General features: G+C 37.6%; 2 non-coding genes across 2 annotated transcripts; both read right to left on the bottom strand.

Annotated features, from left to right (window-relative positions):
- Positions 1-7629: 7629 nt before the first annotated feature.
- Positions 7630-7737, bottom strand: TRNAL-CAA. The gene is made up of 2 exons: positions 7701-7737; positions 7630-7675 (listed from the first exon to the last, which is right to left on the bottom strand). It is a non-coding gene; the product is annotated as a tRNA-Leu (tRNA).
- A 5027-nt stretch (positions 7738-12764) lies between these two features.
- Positions 12765-12873, bottom strand: TRNAL-CAA. The gene is made up of 2 exons: positions 12836-12873; positions 12765-12810 (listed from the first exon to the last, which is right to left on the bottom strand). It is a non-coding gene; the product is annotated as a tRNA-Leu (tRNA).
- Between the last annotated feature and the right edge of the window lie 4639 nt (positions 12874-17512).

Consider the following 17512-nt stretch of genomic DNA (forward strand, 5'->3'; position numbering starts at 1 on the left):
TCTTATGTTCATTTGGATTCAATAACTTAGGCTTTAATGGTTCAGACATTACATATATTAGGGTATTCCTACTTTCTGCCATAGAAATGCAGTTAACAGTTTTAAAAACTTTAAATTACTTGCACCAAAGCTTTCTTCTCATACTTATTATTGCCAGTAAATAAAATGTTTATACTCATACATATGTTTACAAGTCATACTGCACAGCAATGTAAATTCCTAGTTATACATAAATCATTGTGAAGAAAGCAATCTGTATTTTATATATCTGAACTGCTGCTTTAAAATATGTCACATGACAGTTTCTTCTAAGATATAATCATAATGATACTTGTGCTTGTCAATTAGATAAGTCAAATGATTTATAACATTATATATGTTTAAATCATAAGTATTTATATACAATAATATGTTGCAGTCATGTAAGCTTTCAAAAACATGTGTATATATGTTTTACCTTCTATGTCTTCTAAAGTATCTCACTTGCTTACTATGGCATACTGAATCATTTAAAATCATTATAACTTTCATATTTTATAAATTACATCTTAAATAAGTAAGTTGTTATAAATAATAACTCACATTTAGATGTCATAAAGTTCGTTTTTCATCACAAAGTCGCATTTACAGCAGTTCTACTTCCTGGAACAGTGTTCTTCTTGAATCTGTGATGTGTCAGTGTGAAATCAGGGGTCAAAGTTCAAAATGACTGCATTCAGCTTCTCTGCGTGTATTCTGAGTGTTGAAGCTTTTAAAACAACTCAAGGACACTATTCACGAGGTAACCCACATCCCAAATTGTCTCCCTTAACATTCTGGCGGGAATTTTAGTAAATACAAGTGACTGACATTCATTTAGTAATACAAATGAAACTAAACAGTGCAAAACCTTCGCGAAGTATTTTACAAGTCATTACAGTCTCTATGACAGTGAAACCAAGCCTACAGTTATTTAACATATTATACAACTTATTTTTATATGCCCCATTTCATTTTCTCATACAAATCTTATTATATACATATATCAGTATTATCAGAAGCATATAACTGTACTTATAAGAGAGAAAGAGAGAGAGAGAAAAAAAAAAGGAAGAGAGTAGAGAAAAAAAAAAGAAAGAGAGAGAGAGAAGAAAGAAAAGAAGGAAGCTACAAAGAGTATCTACAAAGAAATATTGCTTGCTGTTTGTATTAATAAAGTTAAACATGAAACATATTACTTACAACTATTTTAGTTCTAATTATTTGCAATTATATCATGACATATTATTTGTAATCATGTATAAGCAATAAAGTCATGATATAATATTTAGCAACAGTGTTTAAACAGCATATATAGTTTTAAAGAACTAATAAGTTATTATTTCACTTTTTCCATATTTTACATCATACTTCTCTCCTTGCCCTCCCCACCCCTCACTAAATGCATAGTTTATAAAGAATGCCATTATTTAAAACAAGAAGAGAAAGAAAATGTATCAAATTACTAAACTTAGGTCTCTTTATCACAAAGAGAAACAAGTTGATTGATAGCATGTTATTTGTTCCTCAGAGAGTTTGACTATTTATGAAACAAAAACAGTTCTTTGCACACAGAAAAATAACTTTGAATAAATCTTTAAAATATTTGTGGCTTTCTGGAGATGCAGTAACTATATTTGAAGAGATTAAGAGAGAAGGAAAAAAATATATAGAACATGTCATTTGTTTTTTAGTCTTTTTTGCTTCTCTGAAGTCTTCCAAGAAGTTCCTGTTGCCATCCTCTTTAACGAAGGACTTGTCCATTCCATATCTTCTATTTTATCTAATATCTTATTTTTTTAATATACAGCAAAGCAGAGTCCAAGTCTTCAAAAATTCTAGGGCCATCAGGTAAAAAGATTTTTAGTTTGGCAGGAAATAAAAGGTAAGTTTTGAACTGTGCTTTCTTAAGCTCTCTTATTAATGGCAAAAAAACTTTTCTTTTAGTTATTACCAAGGAAGAATAGTCATTGTCAAAATGCACAGTTGCCTCATTAATTTTAATAGGTGCTTTAGCCCATGCAGATTTTAATACCATCTCCTTGTCATAAGATGATAAAAATCTTACTATAACTGATCTAGGATACTTTTTGTTAGAGTTAAAATTAGATAAGGACCTATGGGCTCTTTCAATACCAAAAGAAAATGCTTCTGACAAGTCTAAAGTTTTGGGAAACCAAGTATTTAAAAAGGAAGTAATGTTGTTACCTTCTATATTTTCTGGCAGTCCAAAAATCCTAATATTATTGCATCTAGATCTGTTTTCCAGGTCATCAAGTTTGGATTGTAGGTGTGTGTTCTGCTTCAGCAAAACTCAATGTTAATTTCTTCTTCCTGGATTCTGTTCTCCATATCATTAACAGTCTCTTCTATGCCTGTAATCTGAGCCTTCTGTTGTTGCAAGTCTTGATGTAACAAATCCATTTGTTTTGTAGTTTTTTCTATGAAGTTATCAATTTTAGTATCCAGTTTGTCCATTTTGGTTGTTAGTTGCTGAATAGTAGATATCAGAGACTGAAGCTCTTTCTTGATGCTGGAATCCTGACTGTTTGTCTTACTGGAACTCATTTTGAACAGAGGTGATGAAAGAGAAATTTCCAAGATGATTTCTGACAGGAAAATTATTGAAATTTTCTTTATTTTTTAGATATTATTCAAGAAACTGATATTCCAAACGTATTTAGAAAGAAAATTATTTCATTAGTTGATTTTTAAAGTAATTATTTCCTGTCAATGCAGTTAAGTTGGTGGAGCTGAAGAAATCTGCTGCTATCCTGTGTTCATCCTTGGCCACACCCCTCACCTTATACGAATTCTTAAAGAATGACATATAGGTAATAACTGCTGCAGTGTCTGAGAAATGCACTCTTTGCTGTTGATGCGTCACCTTAATTTGTCAAAGTGAAAGAATAGTTAAATAAAGAAAAGAAATTGCAGTTCATGCTACGAGTAGGAATAAATAAGTAAATAAATAAAACAATGGGGGAGAACATATATACACAGCATGCATGATACATTTCACATCATTGCTTCAAAAGGCAGAAAATAAAAAGCTGCTTGAGTTCTTCTTTGGTCTAGTGGTAGGTCTTCTACCTTTAAGTAGGAGTTATGTGAGTTTGGAACAGTCTGTCCCAAGCTTTAATTTTTTTTTCTTTTGATCTGGCTGATTTTAGCACTTATTCCAAGAATTTTCAACTGTGTTTTCCTCGTTCTCAAGCTGGAAATTTAACTGCTTCGAAGTTTGTCTTTGTTAATAATCCAGAATGTGTGAAAGTGTACTGTAATTCACACTCAGCTGAGTGCTGAAACAAGTGAGTGGTAAATTGTTGGCTTTAAAAAAAAAAAAAAAACAGAATAGAGTGTACCCTTTGGACAGTATTCTGATTTTTAGTAAAACTTAGAAATTTCTTCACGAATATATACGGCCGTATGATTAGAAATATGTATATATATGTATAGATATATAGGTATATATATATATATATATATATATATATATATATATATATATATATATATATATATATATATACATACATATGTGTAAGTGCTGTGTTAATTATCAGCTCAGGAATCGTCAACTTCAGTTTTTCACTTTTCAAAAGAGAAATGTTTCTCTCTTCTCTTTTCACGTCAATAATTTTTGGGATCATTTTAATTCGATTTTCTCACCACTTTTGAGACTGATAAACATGATAGGCCACATGGGAGGCAGACTCGGAGTTCTGTCCATGTCTCCATGGATTACAGATGAAGTTATCATGTCAGACTTTCCCGGTAAACAAATGTGAATAAAGAAACAGTAACCGGAAAGCTGTAGACAGTACAGAAAACAGCATTTGCCCACCACAAACCAATAATTTACAGGGAGACTAAGAACAGTTGGAGTGGGGAAGGAAAGAGTCAGAAGGAGAGTAAGGTGTTTTTGGTCACAGGCGGTGGGGATGATAGATAGATAGAACAGAATATAAATAAATAAATAAAACTTTTCACCATGGACTGCTGACCTTTGCAGTTGAATGTATTGACCAGGTCAATGCTATTTTTGCAGGCAAATTTTGTCAGTCCTTGTATTGATTTCCTGAAATTGTGATTTCTGGTCTCCCATTTCCATACCAAAGTGCGTATTGGAACCTGTCCGTCAGGAAAGGAAAAAAATAATGTAGGAATTCTGTTCCAAAGAGCAAGGAGATGTCTGCCAACTCTTCTGAAGGTGAAATTCCCAGGTTACCTGTTCCAGCTTTCAGAAATGTTATCGTATTTTTTGAAAATGGTAGCAGATCTTTAAAAATTACACAGTAAACTTTAATAGACCCCCGAGCGATTTCTTACGATTTACGTTTCTTAGCTCTCATAAGCATATGCTTTTTGTAAGGTGTCAGTCCACCCCCTCCCCACCTTTTCTATGCACTTACTATGAAGCTGATTTTTGAAATCTCTTTTTTTGTTGTTGCAGACCTAGCAGAGCTCTTGTAATCTCTGTATATTGGTTCACAGCATTTGCATGCCTAGTGTCCATATCTTCGATTCAGAAATTCTCGGAATGCAGCTTGGTAATAAGAGACGTTCATTCCCCTATTTAATTCCAAAGCCTAATCGTTTGTTTAAGCCAGACTGACATGAACTAAGATCAAAGCTCCTAATGGACCACCTGTTTCTATAATAGATTTCAGGAATTTGCCTACTTGAATGTGTATCTATCAGGATAGCAAAGAGTTCAACATGGAAGACTAGCAGTTTTGTCCTCAGGAGTAATCCTATCAACAGAACAGACTCTTAAGCCAGAATCCTGGGTATCCCAGAATCCAGGGTTTGATTCTGTGGGTGTCATCGTTGTCCCAATAGCTTCTTGGTTGTCATTGAAATGAGATTACCTCAAAGGGGTTTATGTGGCTAACAAAATCAAAATAGCGTCAGAGTTCCTCCCTCGAGATCTGCATCATTAACTTTCAGTCAGAGGCTGTTGCTAGCCCGCTGAGGGCATTTGACTTCCTTACTTCCACACTACACGTTGACTCATTTCACAGTCTCAGGCAGTGAGTAAAACACACCTGTCAGAAGTGGGACTTGAACCCACGCCTCCATATGAAGAGCAGAATCCCCATGTTGGAAAGAATTGAATTCTTAAGAATGGCACTTTAGACCACTAGACCATCCTGACACATTTAAGCTTTCTTGAGGTGCATACCTGTTTGTTCTGTCTCATTCTTTCTGTGTTGTAATCTAAAGTGTTATGAGTGCAGTAGTCCAGGTTACTTGCAGTGCAAACACCTGTTCATTCTCGAGCTTTTTTTGTCTTGTAGTGTCTACCGAATGACCCTGACAGTATGCTATTGCTTTCCACACCTTATACGAATTCTTAAAAAATGACATATCGGTAATAACTGCTGCAGTGTCTGAGATATGCACTCTTTGCTGTTGATGCGTCACCTTAATTTGTCAATGTGAAAGAATAGTTAAATAAAGAAAAGAAATTGCAGTTCATGCTACGAGTAGGAATAAATAAATAAATAAATAAATAAATAAAACAATGGGGGAGAACATATATACACGGCATGCATGACACATTTCACATCATTGCCTCAAAATGCAGAAAATAAAAAGCTGCTTGAGTTCTTCTTTGGTCTAGTGATAGGGCTTCTATCTTTAAGTAGGAAGTATGTGAGTTTAAAACAGTCTGTCCCAAACTTTTATTTTTTTTTTCTTTTGATCTGGCTGATTTTAGCACTTATTTCAAGAATTTTCAACTGTGTTTTCCTCGTTCTCAAGCTGGAAATTTAACTGCTTCGAAGTTTGTCTTTGTTAATAATCCAGAATGTGTGAAAGTGTACTGTAATTCACACTCAGCTGAGTGCTCAAACAAGTGAGTGGTAAATTGTTGGCTTTCAAAAAAAAAAAAAACAGAATAGAGTGTATCCTTTGGACAGTATTCTGATTTTTAGTAAAACTTAGAAATTTCTTCACGAATATATACGGCCGTATGATTAGAAATATGTATATATATGTATAGATATATAGGTATATATATATATATATATATATATATATATATATATATATATATATATATATATATATATATATATATATATAAATGCTGTGTTAATTATCATCTTAGGAATCGTCAACTTCAGTTTTTCACTTTTCGAAAGAGAAATTATTCTCTCTTCTCTTTTCACGTCAATAATTTTTGGGATCATTTTAATTCGATTTTCTCACCACTGCTGAGACTGATAAACATGATAGGCCACATGGGAGGCAGACTCGGAGTTCTGTCAATGTCTCCATGGATTACAGATGAAGTTATCATGTCAGACTTTCCCTGTAGACAAATGTGAATAAAGAAACAGTAACTGGAAAGCTGTAGACAGTACAGAAAACAGCATTTGCCCACCACAAACCAATAATTTACAGGGAGACTAAGAACAGTTGGAGTGGGGAAGGAAAGAGTCAGAAGGAGTGTAAGGTGTTTTTGGTCACAGGCGGTGGGGATGATAGATAGATAGATAGATAGACAGAACAGTATATAAATAAATAAATAAAACTTTTCACCATGGACTGCTGACCTTTGCAGTTGAATGTATTGACCAGGTCAATGCTATTTTTGCAGGCAAATTTTATCAGTCCTTGTATTGATTTCCTGAAATTGTGATTTCTGGTCTCCCATTTCCATACCAAAGTGTGTATTGCAACCTGTCCGTCATGGAAGGAAAACAATAATGTAGGAATTCTGTTCCAAAGAGCAAGGAGATGTCTGCCAAGTCTTCTGAAGGTGAAATTCCCAGGTTACCTGGTCCACCTTTCAGAAAGGTTATCGTATTTTTTGAAAATGGTAGCAGATCTTTAAAAATTACACAGTAAACTTTAATAGACCCCCGATCAATTTCTTACAATTTACGTTTCTTAGCTCTCATAAGCATATGCTTTTTGTAAGGTGTCAGTCCACCCCCTCCCCACCTTTTCTATGCACTTACTATGAAGCTGATTTTTGAAATCTCTTTTTTTGTTGTTGCAGACCTAGCAGAGCTCTTGTAATCTCTGTATATTGGTTCACAGCATTTGCATGCCTAGTGTCCATATCTTCGATTCAGAAATTCTCGGAATGCATCTTGGTAATAAGAGACGTTCATTCCCCTATTCAATTCCATAGCCTAACCCTTTGTTTAAGCCAGACTGACATGAACTAAGATCAAAGCTCATAATGGACCACCTGTTTCTATAATAGATTTCAGGAATTTGCCTACTCGAATGTGTATCTATCAGGACAGCAAAGAGTTCAACATGGAAGACTAGCAGTTTTGTCCTCAGGAGTAATCCTATCAACTGAACGGACTCTTAAGCCAGAATCCAGGGAATCCCAGAATCCAGGGTTTGATTCTGTGGGTGTCATCGCTGTCCAGAAAGCTTCTTGGTTGTCATTGAAATGAGATTACCTCAAAGGGGTTTATGTGGCTAACAAAATCAAAATAGCATCGGAGTTCCTCCCTCGAGATCTGCATCATTAACTTTCAGTCAGAGGCTGTTGCTAGCCCCTTGAGGGCATTTGACCTCCTTACTTCCACACTACATGTTGACTCATTTCACAGTCTCAGGCAGTGAGCAAAACATGTCTGTCAGAAGTGGGATTTGAACCCACGCCTCCATTTGGAGACCAGAATCCCCATGTTGGAAGGAATTGAATCCTTGAGTCTGGCGCTTAGACCACTCGGCCATCCTGACACATTTAAGCTTTCTTTAGGTGCATACCTGTTTGTTCTGTCTCGTTCTTTCTGTGTTGTAATTTAAAGTGTTTTGAGTGCAGTAGTCCAGGTTACTTGCAGTGCAAACACCTGTTCATTCTCGAGCTTTTTTGTCTTGTAGTGTCCACTGAATGACCCTGACAGTATGCTATTGCTATCCACACCTTATACGAATTCTTAAAAAATGACACATACGTAATAACTGCTGCAGTGTCTGATAAATGCACTCTTTGCTGTTGATCGTCACCTTAATTTGTCAATGTGAAAGAATAGTTAAATAAAGAAAAGAAATTGCAGTTCATGCTACGAGTAGGAATAAATAAATAAATAAATAAAACAATGGGGGAGAACATATATACACGGCATGCATGACACATTTCACATCATTGCTTCAAAAGGCAGAAAATAAAGAGCTGCTTGAGTTCTTCTTTGGTCTAGTGGTAGGGCTTCTACCTTTAAGTAGGAAGTATGTGAGTTTGAAACTGTCTGTCCCAAACTTTTATTTTTTTTTCTTTTGATCTGGCTGATTTTAGCACTTATTTCAAGAATTTTCAACTGTGTTTTCCTCGTTCTCAAGCTGGAAATTTAACTGCTTCGAAGTTTGTCTTTGTTAATAATCCAGAATGTGTGAAAGTGTACTGTAATTCAAACTCAGCTGAGTGCTGAAACAAGTGAGTGGTAAATTGTTGGCTTTCAAAAAAAAAACAGAATAGAGTGTATCCTTTGGAAAGTATTCTGATTTTTAGTAAAACTTAGAAATTTCTTCACAAATGTATACGGCCGTATGATTAGAAATATGTATATATATGTATAGATATATAGGTATATATATATATATATATATATATATATATATATATATATATATATATATATATATATATATATATATATATATATATATATATATATATATATATATATATACATACATATGTGTAAGTGCTGTGTTAATTATCAGCTCAGGAATCGTCAACTTCAGTTTTTCACTTTTCGAAAGAGAAATGTTTCTCTCTTCTCTTTTCATGTCAATAATTTTTGGGATCATTTTAATTCGATTTTCTCACCACTGCTGAGACTGATAAACATGATAGGCCACATGGGAGGCAGACTTGGAGTTCTGTCCATGTCTCCATGGATTACAGATGAAGTTATCATGTCAGACTTTCCCTGTAGACAAATGTGAATAAAGAAACAGTAACTGGAAAGCTGTAGACAGTACAGAAAACAGCATTTGCCCACCACAAACCAATAATTTACAGCGAGACTAAGAACAGTTGGAGTGGGGAAGGAAAGAGTCAGAAGGAGAGTAAGGTGTTTTTGGTCCCAGGCGGTGGGGATGATAGATAGATAGATAGATAGATAGATAGATAGATAGATAGATAGATAGATAGATAGATAGATAGATAGATAGAACAGTATATAAATAAATAAATAAAACTTTTCACCATGGACTGCTGACCTTTGCAGTTGAATGTATTGACCAGGTCAATGCTATTTTTGCAGGCAAATTTTGTCAGTCCTTGTATTGATTTCCTGAAATTGTGATTTCTGGTCTCCCATTTCCATACCAAAGTGTGTATTGGAACCTGTCCGTCACGAAAGGAAAAATAATGTAGGAATTCTGTTCCAAAGAGCAAGGAGATGTCTGCCAACTCTTCTGAAGGTGAAATTCCCAGGTTACCTGTTCCAGCTTTCAGAAAGGTTATCGTATTTTTTGAAAATGGTAGCAGATCTTTAAAAATTAGACAGTAAACTTTAATAGACCCCGAGCGATTTCTTACGATTTACGTTTCTTAGCTCTCATAAGCATATGCTTTTTGTAAGGTGTCAGTCCACCCCCTCCCCACCTTTTCTATGCACTTACTATGAAGCTGATTTTTGAAATCTCTTTTTTTGTTGTTGCAGACCTAGCAGAGCTCTTGTAATCTCTGTATATTGGTTCACAGCATTTGCATGCCTAGTGTCCATATCTTTGATTCAGAAATTCTCGGAATGCAGCTTGGTAATAAGAGACGTTCATTCCCCTATTTAATTCCATAGCCTAATCCTTTGTTTAAGCCAGACTGACATGAACTAAGATCAAAGCTCCTAATGGACCACCTGTTTCTATAATAGATTTCAGGAATTTGCCTACTCGAATGTGTATCTATCAGGATAGCAAAGAGTTCAACATGGAAGACTAGCAGTTTTGTCCTTAGGAGTAATCCTATCAACTGAACGGACTCTTAAGCCAGAATCCAGGGTATCCCAGAATCCAGGGTTTGATTCTGTGGGTGTCATCGCTGTCCAGAAAGCTTCTTGGTTGTCATTGAAATGAGATTACCTCAAAGGGGTTTATGTGGCTAACAAATCAAAATAGCGTCAGAGTTCCTCCCTCGAGATTTGCATCATTAACTTTCAGTCAGAGGCTGTTGCTAGCCCCTTGAGGGCATTTGACCTCCTTACTTCCACACTACACATTGACTCATTTCACAGTCTCAGGCAGTGAGTTAAACACACCTGTCAGAAGAGGGACTTGATCCCACACCTCCATTTGGACAGCAGAATCCCCATGTTCGAAGGAATTGAATTCTTGAGTCTGGCACCTTAGACCACTCGGCCATCCTGACACATTTAACCTTTCTTGAGGTGCATACCTGTTTGTTCTGTCTCGTTCTTTCTGTGTTGTAATTTAAAGTGTTTTGAGTGCAGTAGTCCAGGTTACTTGCAGTGCAAGCACCTGTTCATTCTCGAGCTTTTTTTGTCTTGTAGTGTCCACCGAATGACCCTGACAGTATGCTATTGCTATCCACACCTTATACGAATTCTTAAAAAATTACATATCGGTAATAACTGCTGCAGTGTCTGAGATATGCACTCTTTGCTGTTGATGCGTCACCTTAATTTGTCAATGTGAAAGAATAGTTAAATAATTAAAAGAAATTGCAGTTCATGCTACAAGAAGGAATAAATAAATAAATAAATAAAACAATGGGGGAGAACATATATACACGGCATGCATGACACATTTCACATCATAGCTTCAAAAGGCAGAAAATAAAGAGCTGCTTGAGTTCTTCTTTGGTCTAGTGGTAGGGCTTCTACCTTTAAGTAGGAAGTATGTGAGTTTAAAACTATCTGTTCCAAACTTTTATTTTTTTTTTCTTTTGATCTGGCTGATTTTAGCACTTATTTCAAGAATTTTCAACTGTGTTTTCCTCGTTCTCAAGCTGGAAATTTAACTGCTTCGAAGTTTGTCTTTGTTAATAATCCAGAATGTGTGAAAGTGTAATGTAATTCACACTCAGCTGAGTGCTGAAACAAGTGAGTGGTAAATTGTTGGCTTTCAAAAAAAAAAAAAACAGAATAGAGTGTATCCTTTGGACAGTATTCTGATTTTTAGTAAAACTTAGAAATTTCTTCACGAATATATACGGCCGTATGATTAGAAATATGTATAGATATATAGGTATATATATATATATATATATATATATATATATATATATATAAGTGCTATGTTATATATCATCTCAGGAATCATCAACTTCAGTTTTTCACTTTTCGAAAGAGAAATGTTTCTCTCTTCTCTTTTCACGTCAATAATTTTTGGGATCATTTTAATTCGATTTTCTCACCACTGCTGAGACTGATAAACATGATAGGCCACATGGGAGGCAGACTCGGAGTTCTGTCCATGTCTCCATGTATTACAGATGAAGTTATCATGTCAGACTTTCCCGGTAAACAAATGTGAATAAAGAAACAGTAACTGGAAAGCTGTAGACAGTACAGAAAACAGCATATGCCCACCATAAACCAGTAATTTACAGGGAGACTAAGAACAGTTGGAGTGGGGAAGGAAAGAGTCAGAAGGAGAGTAAGGTGTTTTTGGTCACAGGCGGTGGGGATGATAGACAGATAGATAGAACAGTATATAAATAAATAAATAAAACTTTTCACCATGGACTGCTGACCTTTGCAGTTGAATGTATTGACCAGGTCAATGCTATTTTTGCAGGCAAATTTTGTCAGTCCTTGTATTGATTTCCTGAAATTGTGATTTCTGGTCTCCCATTTCCATACCAAAGTGTGTATTTGAACCTGTCCGTCACGAAAGGAAAAAAAATAATGCAGGAATTCTGTTCCAAAAAGCAAGGAGATGTCTGCCAACTCTTCTGAAGGTGAAATTCCCAGGTTACTTGTTCCAGCTTTCAGAAACGTTATCGTATTTTTTTTAAAATGTCAGCAGATCTTTAAAAATTACACAGTAAACTTTAATAGACCCCCTAGCGATTTCTTATGATTTACGTTTCTTAGCTCTCATAAGCATATGCTTTTTGTAAGGTGTCAGTCCACCCCCTCCCCACCTTTTCTACGCACTTACTATGAAGAAGATTTTTAAAATCTCTTTTTTTGGTTGTTGCAGACTTAGCAGAGCTCTTGTAATCTCTGTATATTGGTTCACAGCATTTGCATGCCTAGTGTCCATATCTTCGATTCTGAAATTCTCGGAATGCAGCTTGGTAATAAGAGACGTTCATTCCCCTATTTAATTCTATAGCCTAATCCTTTGTTTAAGCCAGACTGACATGAAATAAGATCAAAGCTCCTAATGGACCACCTGTTTCTATAATAGATTTCAGGAATTTGCCTACTCGAATGTGTATCTATCAGGACAGCAAAGAGTTCAACATGGAAGACTAGCAGTTTTGTCCTCAGGAGTAATCCTATCAACTGAACGGACTATTAAGCCAGAATCCAGGGAATCCCAGAATCCAGGGTTTGATTCTGTGGGCATCATCGCTGTCCAGAAAGCTTCTTGGTTGTCATTGAAATGAGATTACCTCAAAGGGGTTTATGTGGCTAACAAAATCAAAAAAGCGTCGGAGTTCCTCCCTCGAGATCTGCATCATTAACTTTCAGTCAGAGGCTGTTGCTAGCCCCCTGAGAGTATTTGACCTCCTTACTTCCACACTGCACGATGACTCATTTCACAGTCTCAGGCAGTGAGCAAAACACACCTATCAGAAGTGGGATTTGAACCCAAGCCTCCATTTGGAGACCAGAATCCCCATGTTGGAAGGAATTGAATCTTTGAGTCTGGCACCTTAGACCACTCAGCCATCCTGACAAATCAAGCTTTCTTTATGTGCATACCTGTTTGTTCTGTCTCGTTCTTTCTGTGTTGTAATTTAAAGTGTTATGAGTGCAGTAGTCCAGGTTACTTGCAGTGCAAACACCTGTTCATTCTCGAGCTTTTTTTGTCTTGTAGTGTCCACCGAATGACCCTGACAGTATGCTATTGCTATCCACACCTTATACGAATTCTTAAAAAATGACATATAGGTAATAACTGCTGCAGTGTCTGAGAAATGCTCTCTTTGCTGTTGATGCGTAACCTTAATTTGTCAATGTGAAAGAATAGTTAAATAAAGAAAAGAAATTGCAGTTCATGCTACGAGTAGGAATAAATAAATAAAACAATGGGGGAGAACATATATACACGGCATGCATGAGAGGAAATAAAGAGTTGCTTGAGTTCTTCTTTGGTCTAGTGGTAGGGCTTCTTTCTTTAAGTAGGAAGTATGTGAGTTTGAAACTGTCTCTCCCAAACTTTTATTTTTTTTTTCTTTTGATCTGGCTGATTTTAGCACTTATTTCAAGAATTTTCAACTGTGTTTTCCTCGTTCTCAAGCTGGAAATTTAACTGCTTCGAAGTTTGTCTTTGTTAATAATCCAGAATGTGTGAAAGTGTACTGTAATTCACACTCAGCTGAGTGCTGAAACAAGTGAGTGGTAAATTGTTGGCTTTCAAAAAAAAAAAACAGAATAGAGTGTATCCTTTGGACAGTATTCTGATTTTTAGTAAAACTAAGAAATTTCTTCACGAATATATATATATATATATATATATATATATATATATATATATATATATATATATATATATACATATGTGTAAGTGCTGTGTTAACATGTGAGTGGTAAATTGTTGGCTTTCAAAAAAAAAAAAAACAGAATAGAGTGTATCCTTTGGACAGTATTCTGATTTTTAGTAAAACTAAGAAATTTCTTCACGAATATATACGGCCGTATGGTTAGAAATATGTATATAGGTTCATAGGTTCATACTAGGCTATCTGCCCTGGGGCAATTATAAGCCTAGCCCGATTCTGTATGGGTTACGCCACCCCTTGATTTGAGTATACTGTGCCCTTTTTAAGGTTAAGTTTACTGTACCTCTGTCTAATAGTGACACGGGAGTAATCCCTGGGACAAACCTATGATCCCCCATCCACCTATTGAGATTCTTCTTGAAAAGATTCAGTGAGGTGCTCTGCCTCACATGAACTGGAATTCTATTCCAGAGCGAAGGGAGCCTGTGGGTTATGAACATGTCCCTCCAGCAAGTTCTATTTATTTCTGTGCTGAGGTTCAAGTCCCTCGAGCATGTGGCTCTAAGGGATTTAGGTTTACTGAGGTGGAGCATGTCCATTAATTCTGGATTTGACATAGCTTTGTATGTCAGGCATAGATCACCTCGAAGTAGGCGGTATGCAACTGAGTAGAGCTGGAGTTTTTTTAACCGAGCAGCATATGGCACCTGTTTGAGACCCTTGATCCTCTTGGTGAGATACTTTTGGGGTCTCTCTAATTGCTGCAGGTGTTGGGTAAGGTACATCCCAAAAGGGGCATTGTATTCTATGATGGGCCTAATGAGAGATGAATAAAGGGGCATGATTACCTCTCTTGATCTAGATGTGAAACCCTTCGTGATGAGATGGGCTATGTAGAAGGTCTTTCTAACCACTTTGGCAATGTGGTTTTCAAAGGAGAGATTGCTATCAACTTGGGTCCCAGGTCCCTAATAACTTTCTCTGTACTTAATGGGTTTCCGCCTATGTGGTAATTTGTGGGCACATTGCTTTTTCCAAAGGGTATGACTATACATTTTTTGGCATTTAGCTTTAAACCATGGTGCTGGCCCAGTTATCTGCTTCTGTGAGACCCTTTTGAAGGATGTTTGTGTCAGCTGGAGAGTCGATTATGGTGCCCAGTTTGCAGTCGTCTTCAAACTTGATGAGCCATAGTCCTTCCACGTTTGCCTGTACCTCGGAAAAGTATATACCGAACAAGAGTGGTCCCAGGACAGAACCCTGTGGGATGCCACTTGTGACCAGTTTCAAGTCTGACATGGCTCCACCAACTCTCACTCTGTGGGTTCTGTCTTTGAGCCAGTTCGTGACCCATCTTGTAACATAGGGGTTTATATTTAAGCTGGATAGCTTATCTATGATGCCCGAGTGGGGTATTGTGTCAAATGCCTTTGCAAGGTCCAGATAGGCTGTGTGGACTACCTTCCCTTCATCTATGGCTTTGGTGACTGTTTTGAAGAAGTCAACCAGGTTCAAAAGGCAGGATCTGCCCATGACAAAGCCGAACTGGGTAGGATCTAGTGTCTGTAGGTCCCCAATGTCTTTGTTTATGAGGTCCATGATGATCCTCTCCATAGCCTTGCAGACTAAGCTAGTCAGGCTTATGGGACGATGGTTTCAAGGGTCCGTAGAGGCTCCACCTTTGTGGAGTGGGACCACTGTTGCTGTACGCCATTCTGTGGGCACATATCCTGTAGTGAGGCTGAGATTGTATAGCTGTTTTATTTGAGGGATTAGTTCCTCTTGGAGTTCATGTAGGACGCAACCTGGGATGCCATCTGGTCCCATGGAAGCAGTGTTTTTGCTTTGGAGAGGGCAGCCTTCACCTGCGCATCAGAGATGTTTGGGAGGCAGCCCTCTGCCGGGATAGATACTTGCTCTTTTGGGGAGGAGGGGGTGGAGAAGTTTGCACTGAACCTGTCTGCCAGGATATTGGCAATGTCTGTGGGTTCAGTGTATTTTTTGTCGTTTAGAATCAACTCAGAACAAGTATGGGAGTTGCATCCCAGGTTCCTAACATATCTAAAAAAAGCCTTATGATTGTCTTTGGTGTCCTGTGCAATTTTTCTCTCGAAGCTGGCCTTGGAGGATTTTATGAGGGATCGTACTTTTTTGCTAGTAATGATCAGAGATGCCTTCCCTATTAGGTATTTTGCTCTATCATGTAGTAGTTTCCTCCTTCTGTTGTACAGTTTATTTATGGCAGGGGTCCACCAGACTGGACACCTGCCTTTGGGTGATTGGGTCTTGGTTTTGTTTGGGATAGCATGATCTATGCATTCCTGGAGATGTCCGTATAATGCGTTTATATAGGATTCTGCAGTTTGGGCCGTAGTTTCCACTGGCCCTGGGGCCTTGAAGGATTCCACTTCGGTTTTGAGAAGTGAGAAGTTTGCTTTTGAGAAGTTTTTCACTGTCGTTTTCTGGGCTGGGGGTGGGGTCGGGATGTGGACATCCAGTGAAATTAATTTATTGTCTGATCTTACCAATGAGGGATATACTTCTGGTGTGGAGCATAGAGTCCCCATGTTGGTAATGATCAGGTCTAGTATGTTATCCCCTCTTGTGGGAGTGGTGACTAGTTGTTCCATAGCATTTGAGTTTATAATTTCCAGGAACCTTTGGGCTAAGGTGCTGGGGCTTGAGTAGTGCTCCCAGTCAATGTTTGGGTAGTTGAAGTCACCCAATATAATGGTGTTCAGAGAGATCTTCATGTTCTCCAATGTTTTCAGGAAAGCCGAGTGGGATTCCTGACTTTGAGAGGGTGGTCTGTAGGATGCTATAAACTAAAAAGCAGTCTTGCCCACTGTTGGTTGCACATGGATGGTCTCTGATACTTCGTGCAATGCCACTAACTTGGAGGTGTGGATATCCTTGATAAACATGGAAACTCCCCCTTCTTTTGTGGTTCGGTCCGGGTTTTGGGGCCGAAAAGCATGATATGAGGTATAGCCTGGTAGTGATGGGGTGCTCTCTGGAGCCTTGAACCAGGTTTCTGTCACTGCACAGATATCGATGTTCTCCATACTGAGGAGAGCTTCAAGTGCGTGCATCTTGAGGTTAAGACTTCTGGCATTTAGCAGCATTACCCTTAGTTTCTTGTTCCTTGTGCTGTCTATGGGGGTGGGTTTGACTTTTGAGCCTTGCCTAAAAAAGGCACTATGGGGGTGGCAAGAGCCTTTGCCAATATCCAAAAGCTCAGTGGTGACAGGTGCAAGCCATCCCTAGTGCAAGCCATTCCTAGTGAAGCAACGTGGCTTGTCGAGCATGTCATCCCAGGCTGACAGACACTGGATCCCCTTTGAATGACACCAAAATTTTAGCCAATTGTTAAAATCGATCATTTTGTCTTTGTACTGTGGCATCATTCTAGGTGAGGGTAAGATGCTGCTCAAGGTCAGGATCATACCAGCCTGGGCTACATGATCAGAGAGCTCCTCTATGTATCTTTTCATGTAGTCCAGGGAGGTACGTCTCAGGTCATTCACACCAGCATGTACAATGACTGAGTCATATTTGTATTTGCTTTGGAGTGACCTGAGTGCTTGCATTATGTGGCGGATCCTAGCACCCGACAGGCAGCTCACCATGACCTTATCTTTATTCAGCCTGGTGAGCGGAACGTCAGTGTGTCTGACAATAGAGTCACCTATTACAAGAGTATCAGGTGTGTTATTCAGCCTTAAGGGCTGTGGCTGCTTGGCACACTGACTTTGTGGGCTATGTGTTGTGCGTGTTTTGTTTTGAGGTAGCGTTTGCTTGGATGTCTGCTTTGGAGGTCTCTGTTGCTTAGGTAGATTTTTATTTAGAGCCTCTGAGTATGTTTTTGTGTTT

This window comes from Protopterus annectens, chromosome 7.part1 (genome assembly GCF_019279795.1).
Source record: "Protopterus annectens isolate FY-2018-M chromosome 7.part1, PAN1.0, whole genome shotgun sequence".
Lineage (NCBI taxonomy): Eukaryota > Metazoa > Chordata > Ceratodontiformes > Protopteridae > Protopterus > Protopterus annectens.